Source organism: Emys orbicularis, chromosome 12, assembly GCF_028017835.1.
Source record: "Emys orbicularis isolate rEmyOrb1 chromosome 12, rEmyOrb1.hap1, whole genome shotgun sequence".
NCBI classification, from domain to species: domain Eukaryota; kingdom Metazoa; phylum Chordata; order Testudines; family Emydidae; genus Emys; species Emys orbicularis.
The window spans coordinates 3,394,762-3,405,235 of record NC_088694.1 but is presented as its reverse complement, the minus strand read 5'-3'; positions in this window follow the sequence as shown (position 1 = coordinate 3,405,235).

Sequence of the window (10,474 nt, the reverse complement as noted above, 5' to 3'; positions counted from 1 at the left end):
TGAGCTGTTACAGCCTCGGTAGCTGGCCTAGCCCTAGAGCAGCCTGGAGAGGTTTCTGAAGGGAGCTTTGGGCATGCTGCTGGCCGTTGGGCCTGGCTGCAGGAAGTGGGGATGAGAGGAAAGTCCATGATAAGAACGGCGGGTCTCAAGCAGGTGAATGTGATGCATTCCCCATGGTGGTGTCCTGCCTCTCTGCTTTGGGCGGAGCCTGCCGGGGCAGGTGTATGCTCTGATCCCTAGGCAGTGACACTGGGGAGCGGGGAGCGCAGAGGGCCCCATTCCGTGCTAGTCATGCACCAGGCCAGCGGGGCATGCAGTGTGGGGAGGTGCTGCTCTGCTGGTTAAGGAGGAGTTGCACTCACTTGGCACTGCTCTATGGTAGGTCGACACGGCACACTCCGTTCGACGGTGTGCAGAGCTCGTACACCGCACGCCCCCCTACGACGGGCATACAGTGCTGTGTGGACGGTGAGACAGTGGTTAGACACGTACAGTAAAGACATCCCTGAAGCCCGTGGGTATGTACCTTACAGGGCTCTCTGCTCACCCAGGCAGCACCTCCCTGCATAGGCGCTGACTCCGGGGGTGCTCCAGGGCTGGAGCACCCATGGGAAAAAAAAGTGGGTGCTGAGCACTCACCAGCAGCCCCCACAGATCAGCACATCCCCTCACCCCAGCACCTCCCACCTGCTGGCGGCTCTGCCAATCAGCATCTCCCCCTCCCTCCCAGTGCCTCCCGCCTGCCATGGATCAGCTGTTCCATGGTGTGCAGGAGGCGTTGGGGGGGAGGGAGGAGCGAGGGCGGGGCACGCTTGGGCAAGGGGGCAGAATGGGGCACAAAGAGGTGGGGCAGGGCAGAGTGGGGGCAGGAACGGGCTGGGGTGTGAAGAGGTAGGGCGGGATGGGGCCTTGGGGAAGGGATGGAGTAGGAGTGGGGGTGGTGTTACCAGATGTGCCCGTTACTTTGGGGTATGCTGATTTATTAAGGTTACTTTTCTGGGGCGGGGGTGTGGGTGTGTCTGTAATTCTATCAATGTGCTGCTTGTGTCACTTGTGTTTTCATACGGAGCTCTATTTCTCCCTTCTGCAAGTCCCCTCCCAATGGAGCTATCCTGCAGGACCTCGGTTCCCCAGGGCTGGGTTCCTCCAGAATCCCCCCCCCCACACACACACACACACTCACTCTCTCTCTCTCTCTCTCTCTAACAGAGCAATTCTGAGCGGACCGGGTCAATCAGCGCTCTCAAGCTGACCCCTTATATGTTCCTGGACTCAATGGGCTGGGTCAAGCAGCACTTTCAAGCTGCCACCCTGATGTGCCACAGCACAGGTACCGCACCAGAATGGAGTACGCCTGAGCAGGCCGGGTCGAGCAGCACTTCCAGGCTGCCACCCTCGTATGTCCCAGGTTCAGCACGTCCCTATCCCCACTTTCACGTTACAGTTGTCCTGGCAGTAACCCACTTGATGAGCAAACCCCACAGGATTTTTGGGCACTACAGGGATCTTTAGCTTAGGTAAGAGGAGCGTTGCTGCAGAGTAAATGGGGAAGCTAAAACCACAAAAGAGTAAAGTTCAGAGAGAGCGAGAGGGAAGCAACCAGCCTAACCATAAAAGTTATTTATTGAATAATAGTGAGAACCACACAAGGAGCCTAAACCAACAGAACAGTTACATTATTAAAGGTTACAAAAGTCAAATATAGAAAACTAGACCTGCCTGGGGTAGAAAAGAAAAGAGAGAGAGAGAGAGAGAGAGATGGATCTCACCCACTCCCTGAAGCTGGAACTGGTCGGGGTTCCCAGGTGATGGTGGTGGCTCAGGGTCCTGAGTGCTGGAGACAGGCAGAGCCCCCAGCACGATCAGTCAGGAGAAGATGGAGTCCTAGTGGAACTGATGCAGAGTTTGGATCCAGGCATCAGAACACTGACTTGAACGTAGGTCGGGGGTTTTATAGAGAAACAACAATGGTTCAAGGGAGAACACTCGATTTGTTTATGGGTAAACTGATGACTCAAGGGTTTTCTTTAGGCTAGACAATAGGGGCTGATCACTCCTAGCTAGGCGTGGTTTTCCTTCCAGGGAGCTCCCAAGGCAATTAGGCTGCTTCAGTATTTTGGATATCAATCAAGGATTCATGACTAGAATTGGTCTGATAACTGCTGAGCTGGGTGTGGGCAGGTGTAGGTTCATTAGCATCTGGAGCAGAGATCCCCCATGATGCACTGCTTCCCTGCTTTTCTGGTCCCGGAGTTCCGTGCGGTTCTTGCCTTGGAATCTCTGGTCTCCGTTCTGTAGGCTAATGGAGATGCCTCCCTGTCCCATCTTTGATGCAGATGATGAGGCTGGGGAGTTGCCTTAATCCTGTCACCCTTGTCGGGAGGGGTCTCGGTGTGTCTCCCACCGCCCTTCACTGCTCTCTGCCAGTCTTTTCTCTGATCGGTTTTGGTTCAAGCAGAGGCTGGGGGGGGGGGGGGGGCAGGGTGTCCTTCATGAGTCAGACAGGCTGGATCCTGCGCCCTGGTTCCCCAAGAACACACAGAGCTGACTGGTATCAGTGAGGTCTGGGGCAGAGCACCCCCCAGCACAGTAGAAAGTCGGCGCCTCTGCCCCCTGTCTACTCTGCTATTTTTAGCATGTAGTTTCCCACTGCCTCCCTGTTACTGGAGCCTGTCCCCGGCCGCAGGGAGCTCCCGGAGCCTGTCCCCTGCCGCAGGGAGCTCCTGGAGCCTGTCCCCTGCCGCAGGGAGCTCCTGGAGCCTGTCCCCGGCCGCAGGGAGCTCCCGGAGCCTGTCCCCTGCCGCAGGGAGCTCCCGGAGCCTGTCCCCTGCCGCAGGGAGCTCCCGGAGCCTGTCCCCGGCCGCAGGGAGCTCCCGGAGCCTGTTCCCGGCGCGGGGAGCTCCCGGAGCCTTTCCCCGGCCGCGGGGAGCTACCGGAGCCTGTTCCTGGCCGTAGGGAGCTCCCGGAGCCTTTCCCCGGCCGCAGGGAGCTCCCGGTGCCTGTCCCTGGCCACAGGGAGCTATCGGAGCCTGGTCCCATGCAGGATTAGCTACAGGATTAGATGGGCAAAGCTGGGAAGTTCCACCAGTGCCCACAGCAATTTGGCCTGTCCATGCCAGTGATGGCTGTAGGCAAGGCAAATCCCCACGCAGGCCTTGTGCGCAGAGAGCGGTTTGTGGGGCTGTAGGTCTGAGGGAACTGGGAAGTCACAACAGGAAATCAAGCGAAAAGGAACGCAGATAGTTAACCCTCTCAGTGCCTGCCCTACTTGTAACATCAGTCAAGCAGGAGCTGGTTGGGCACAAATCAAGCGGGATTTCAAACAACGTCTCGTGTTCATGCACGTGGACAATTAGAGATGGGCCAAAGGGCTACTTTGAATCCAAGGGCTTTATTTTATTTTATCTTTCTTGGGAATGGGGGTTTCAGGCTGGAAGCTCTGGATCCAAACTTGCCCTTGCAGTTTCAGTTCCATGTCTGAGCCAGACTGGAAAAGGCCCGTTGGATGGATCAGGTTTTGATCTGGGAGAGGGGCTCATGTCATGAGATCTCTGCAGTTTTGGCCCCATCGGACCATCATGTCGAGGAGGGCAAAGGACTGGAGAAAGTGAAGCTTCATGAAAGAACGTGGGACAGCAATCACTTTGCTATGAGAAGCAAAGTACGTTAATAGTTAAGTCTGAACAAATCTAGCAGCTGGAGCCATCACTAATGCAATCTACTTCCTTCTGCGGTAGGGGATGATCTGGCTGGAGCCGTAAACTTCTCAGTAGCTCAACGGACATTGGAGAGCTGGCAAAGGCAGCGAGGCTGAAAGGTTTCCCCTCTGCCATCACAATGGCTACATCAACCCAAGTGTCTGGATTTTCTCTTCCATGCCTGCTGCTGATTCTTCTCCTGGAGATCCCTGGTGAGTGCAGAACAGCAGTTTTCAGCCTGTGGTCTCTGGACCCCTGTAGGTCCGCAGGCGATGTCTAAGGCTTCCAAAGGGGTCTGCACCTCCAGCCGAAATTTTTGGGGGTCCGCAAATGAAAAAAGGTTGAAAACCACAAGTGTAGAAGCTACCCATCAACATATCTATATTGCCCATATGGGCACTAACCATCTAGTCTAAAGTTTGTTGCCCTTCTATGGATCTTTTCTATTTCTCCTTTCCCATAGTGGCACGTCAGCATTCCCTGTGTTACTGTCTGATCCCTTCTTAACAGCGTCTGATTTCCTCTTTCTTTCTTGACTGCTGCTGCTCAGAGAGCAATGTCTTCCTTTGGCTAGCCACAGTGCTGCAGACAGTTTGTTTTCCTCTTGGCAGTTCAAATTAGCTTGTAACCCACCAGCATGGAGTTTTTAAACTGTTCCTTCCGGTTTGCATTGAGAGATGACTAATGGTGTGTTGCCATAGGAACCCTAGGTACGTCCTGGGGGAGCTTGCCCGTCCTGCTGGCAGGGCTACGCTGCTATTTTGAGTGCACTCGCTGAATCAAAGCTAGTGGGGGCATGTCTCCTGCGGCTGGAAATCCTGCCCTCCCGCTCCAGTGTAGACAGACCCTTAGCCTGTCCGCTCTTTGGCGCAGTGCCCATCATTTTGCTCTGCGTTCATGCAGCACCTCGGACAACGGGGTCCTGGCCTGTGGCTGGGACTCCCACGTGCTCCCACAGTGCAGATGCACAATGAATAAGTAGTGATGAGCGCTGAGTTTGATCTGCTGGTGTGGTGCACGGTGCCTTTGTTCAGCTCGCCACATTCCTCCATTGCCTTGATTAATGGCGAGGATGCCACGCGGCTATTCAACTGCACTTCGAAAAAAGCGCTGGCCCAGCCCCATCCTAGCGCTGGGCACCCCAACATTTACCTACTTCCCACGCTGAGCTGTGGCCGTTTGCTCTTTGCTTCCAGCTAGTGCCGTAACCCAGGGCAGCACTTCACCCCTTAGCCCGGCGCTGCCAAGCATTCCTCTTCTTGAGGCGGGACAGTCAGAAAGGTTAGGAATTCCCTTCGCCTAGTCCTTTGCTAACTCCTTAAAGAACGCTAACAGGTAACTGGGGAATCTGACCTGTCGGGCTAGGACAGTAAAGGCCCCAAAGTCTCAGTGTTGCCAACTATTATGATTTTATCGTGAGTCTCGCAATATTGGGAGTGTTTCTTAGAGTTCCAGCTGCTGGAATCAGCAAACTCCCAGCTTTGCTTTGCTTTTTTATATTTTTATTTGCTTTTTTATTGTGTTTAATTTTTTAACATTTTTAAAAAATATTTTATTTTTAACTTAAGTTTCTCACCCTCCTTGTGGAGAGAAGCTGAAGAATGTGAGGTGAGTGTGCCCTACAGGCTGATCACCCAGAAAAGAAATAAAAAAAACCCCAAATATCTATTTTTAATCTCCTGATTTTTAAGCCAATCTCGTGATTTTGGGGGCCTGACTTGTGATTGATTTTTTTTAACGTTTGGGGCTGGCAATCCTGCTGTCTCGCCATTAACTAGATGTGTAGGAGACGCCCCAGGGAGCCCCTCCTCACAGGGAGATTTCTGCAGTGAGCTAGGGACGTCTTTCTTTTAATTTCAAATCCCCACTGAAGAGCCTGACTCTCTGTGAGTGAGTCTGGGAGGGGTGGCTGAGCAGTGCTTCGTCTCAGCCCCGCAAACCCTGCTCTTCTAGGAGACGTTGTGACACTACGCCCCATATTCTTCATAGAGATATGCTTATGATGTGATTATCACAGATCTAAGATGTATTTTCTGCGAGATGGGTCATGTGAGGTATCATGGGAAAGGTTCTGATTTACTAACTATGATTATCCTATGTGTATGCATGTATCATGTCTGTATCTGAAGTTAGGAATATTGACTATGTATCCATTACAAGTGTGTTTACACCTGGGGAGCGCCCCAGACAGAATGCAATCAGTCTAGATGGCTGCTGTGAGGAAGAGCCATTACAGAGAACAATAGGTCCCAGAAGATGGTTATCACCCACAGAGAAGTCTTCCTGGGGACCCTGCAAACTAACTCTGAGTTATGGCTGCAGGATCATGTGATCAAGTCACCTGATACTGGACTCCATAAGAATATGAGTATTTTCCCACTGACCGGCAGGTGGGAATCACACTGGGAGACAAAGGATTCCCGCCATATGTAAAACCTATTTAAGGCAGGGGACTGTCATAATCCTGGTTCGTTCTTCACTGGCTCTCCGCCCAAGATGACGGCTGCAAAGAGCTGCGAATCAAAGCCTGAGGGGGAGAGGGGAGAAGAGCTGAGCGCAGGCTAGTAGCTGGACTAGTCTGTGAATGAACTATCTGGAGTTTTAAGCTCAGGCTGTCCAAATAAAATCTCTTTCTCTCCTCTCTCCGCCTGGCCTGTTCTCTCCTTCCAGGGGCCGGGGCCCAGGAGTTCCAGCTGCTGCAGCCCCAGGGCGCCGTGTCGGTGTCAGCGGGAGAGACTCTCACTCTGACCTGCTCTGTGACTGGGCTCGCTCCAGTAGGACCCGTGAAGTGGTTCAAGGGCTCGGGCAGTGCCCGCCAGCTCGTTTTTGCAGAGACGGTATCATTTCCCCGGGTGACGCGGGCTGTGAATGGCTCTGACACAAACTTCACCATCCGCATCAGTGACACCCGCCCCCAGGACGCCGGGATCTATCGCTGTGTGAAGTTTAAGAAGGGGTCGGGAGCCGATGAGGAGATCAGATCCGGGGCTGGCACGGCCGTGTCCGTGAGCAGTGAGTGCGAGCTCCCCCCAGCCCCACGCCCCTCCCCACCGGGGGCTGGTACCAGGGTGGGGAACAACCCAGCTCGGCCCAGACACTAACCGGGGAGTTCACTGAGCCGGTGTTAAAGTGGGGCCAGGGGGAGACTTTTGCCTGTAGGGAGGGGGCTGCAGTACCGGAAGGACCAGGGGGAATTTCTGCTCTAGCTCTGATTTGCTCTGGAGATTCCCCCTTCCTGCCCCCCCCCCCCCCACACCTAGCTGAGAAGCAAGTGCTTGTGTATGTGTGTGTGCCAGAAGCCGGGCACAGCAGGGTGGGGACCCTTTTTGCTATTTTCCCTCCCTTCTCGTGTTTCCCAACGGGGGAGACGTACGGGAATGAACTGTTAATTTCTCTCTGCAAATCTCTCCAGCAAAACATGGACCCGTGAGGGTCTCAGCATCCCCTGGTGGGCTAGGTGCAGGCTCAGATTGATCTGAGCCGGGGGCAGGGGCATGGGAGCGGGCGCGGGATGGCTGAGAACCAGCAGTTCTCCGGTCTGTGCTGTGCCCGTGTGGGGATGCCGGGTGGGGGTGGCTCTGGGCAGGTACCACTCGCACACTTCACAGAAACTCCCTGGGGGCTCCTGTCCATTTGCTGATCTGATACTTTTCTACCACAGGTAGGTGGCCCTTAGCCATCCCTGCTCTCTGGATCGGGCTGTTCCTGGAGAAGGTGCTGATTGCCGCCTTCCTCCTCTTCTCCTTCCTCTCCACGATGAGCAAAGGGTACCTGTCGCTTCTCTGTCGTTTGCGCTGGGCAGAGCACCGGAACTAGCACGAGCGGCATTAATGCTGCAGCCCAGGGACAAAGCCCCCTAGGGAAGGGAGCGTTATGCTCTGGATGTCTCTGGGGTCACGACTTGCTGGGCGGCCTCCGTCCTGGAGAAAGTGATTCCTGGGAAGACGAGAGTAACTGGGTCAGGCAGGGCTGGATTATGCACATGGGCGCACAAGAGCTGTGGTCTGGGCTAGGCTGGGGGGTGTCTACCAACACTGGGCAGGCAGGGGCTCCCCTTCTCCCCCAGCAATGGCAGGGCCCTCTGCCTGGGAGCAGTGGCAGGGCCCCTCCTCTGCTAAGGAGTGGCAGCGGGGGCCTCTTCCCCTGAGGGCCAGCAGCAGGGCTGTCCTCCCCCCATCCTCCGGAGAGGCAGAAGTGGCAGCAGGACCCTCAGGGGCTGGGGGATTGGGCCCCCTGCACTCTTCCCCTGCTACGCAGCCTCCCCTGGGCTGCGGTGGGGTTTGCGGGAGCAATGGGCCATGGAGAATTAACACCTCCACTACCAGACTAACAATGATTTACCGGCTGGACGTTCTCCAGCACGGGGATGTGAGGCGCTGGTGGCCCTTTGGCCTGGGGGGCTCCTGGCTGGGCTGGGTTAATGCTCAGGGAAGGGTCATTGACTGACTCTCCTCCTTCATCAGTTGGATTCTTTCCTTTTGCAGCCCGAGGGCCGTTTCCTGGTTTTCTCGCACCGTCGCCGCCTGCCAACGTCTCCATCTGCGCCTCCGTCCCCGCCGGCCAGGAAACCAGTCCACGGATGCACCTGCAGTGAGCCCTGCTGGTTGGGCAGAGGGAGCCCAGGCCTGATGGGATGTACCCACCAAACTCACCCACCTCCTGATGGAGCAGCCGACAGGGAATTCCTGGCTTGGCTCCTGGCCCCTCCGCCCGTCTCTCGGCACTATCCGCACTGACCTTCACTTCAGGGAGCAGAGCTCAAATATGACAAATTGAATGATTGATTTTATTCCTTTCAGATGGGGTGAAATGCAGTTTACTCCTGTGTAACACACCGTGTGGCTGTGACCCGGTGGCCCCGCAGCAGCGCCCCTGAGTCCTGCGGGTTCGACCCTGATGCTCAGACTCTTGCTCCCTGGGCTGGCAGGAGCTGGGCATTTTGCGGATGTGACATTGTGAACTGATTGGAAAGAACTAGTCACGTGCTGTCACTGCTGGGTCTGCCTTGACCAATCATGGGAGCACCCTGGAGAGGGGGGTTTTAAACGATATCATTCTCCGGGAAGAGGCCATTGGGCCTGACTGTGGGGATCACAACACACATGTAATAAATGGAAGCCTCCCCCCGCTATTAATCACCCGCTTCTCTGCTCCGGGCAACCTCCGAAGAACAAACTCACTGCGCACGACTCCCTGGCCCCCTGGGCTGATGCGAGCAGGGAGCCTCCTGCCTTCGTGAGCGCGCAGCGGGTAATTCAGGAATCACTTTCCTTTGAAAATAAACCACATCAAAGAGGGCTGCACTTACCCAGACAGGCCGAGTCCTTGGGCTGACCTACCACGGAGTCAGGGCTAATTGTCCCATGTAGTCAGTCAAGGACAAAATCAAGCGTTCTCTATGGGCGTAGGCTGGGGGGACTTGGACTGAGCATTTCCTAGTGTTTTGAGAGCTGGGTTTGATGCCCACAGTCCTGAAAGCCCTGGGGAGCTGGTGGTCCCTCTGCAGCAGCGACCTTAACTCCCCCTGAGTGAGGTGTCTGTAAGGGACGAGTTAATGCAATGGCTGATCAGGGTGTTGCTGTCTGTATTGCTTATAAAGGGCCCCTGCTGTGCTGCGGGCCACTCGACTAACTGGTGCGGAGCTGGGGGCACCGGGCGCTGCAGAATGGGTTGCGGGGCAGAGTTGATGGGCTGGGGCACAGGTCAGGGCTGGAGGGCACGATATTAACTAAGGTGGGGTTGGGGGTGCAGAGCTGATGTGGGGGCTGGCACATGAAATTAATTGTTGTCGGGATGCAGTGGCCAAAATTGTAACCCCGGCTATAAACTGGCAACACTACGTGACACGCACACATGGGGTGGGGGGTGTCAAAAATCAGAAGACAGCTCAAAAACCATTCATCATTAAAAAAAAAAATCATAATTTTGGGGGCTGTCTCCTGATTTTTGGGGTCTGACTCAGGATGTTTTGAATGTTGGAGCTTAGCAATACTGCTGCTTTGACAATACTGCCAGCCCTCCTCATTCCTTGGGCTCAAAACAAACACCCCCCCAAATGACCCCCGCGTGGCTGTGGGTGAGAATCTCCTTTGCTAAACCTGTGCTAGGTGCTTTCCTGCCTGCTGAAGGGTTTAGTTGGACACCAGAGCTCCCACCGCCCCGTGGACTCTAGGGGAGGGTGTTTAAGCACTGAGAGCTTGGGAGGCTCGAAGCACTGGGTCTGGGGTCTGAGGCAGCCAGACTGTGGGGTCCCACTGCCCTCAGAAGGGGGTCAGACCTGGGGCCTGCACCTGAGAGACCCAAAGCTAGGTTCAGTGACCAATCTCTGCCCAGAACCAGGAGCTCATGGACTCCGGGTTTGGCTCCATTTGCAGCAGACTGGTGTCCGTCCACAAGAGGGGCCAGGATGGAAGAAGAGTGGGAAGAAAATATGGGGTTGGGGGAATGAAACCCCATGTGCAGAAGAGTCCCCTCTGCTCATGGGTCTCACCCTGCTTGCCTGGAGGGCCAGGTCAGCTATGTCTGCAGCACAGTCCCCCTGGCCACAGAGAGCATCTGCCAAAGGTTTGGAGTGGAGACGGTTGGGGGTGGGGGCTGTGTAATCTCTACCACCGCTCCCTTCCATACTGGAGAACCCTCTTATCGGAGCACTAATAATTCACTGCAGACACCTGGCTCGGGTAACTGAAACAGTGTCACAGCCTGATGTGGGTAGAATGGGGATGAGGAAAAGAATCTGGTGAGAAATAAAAGCCCAAAATAAGGTGAAAATGAAA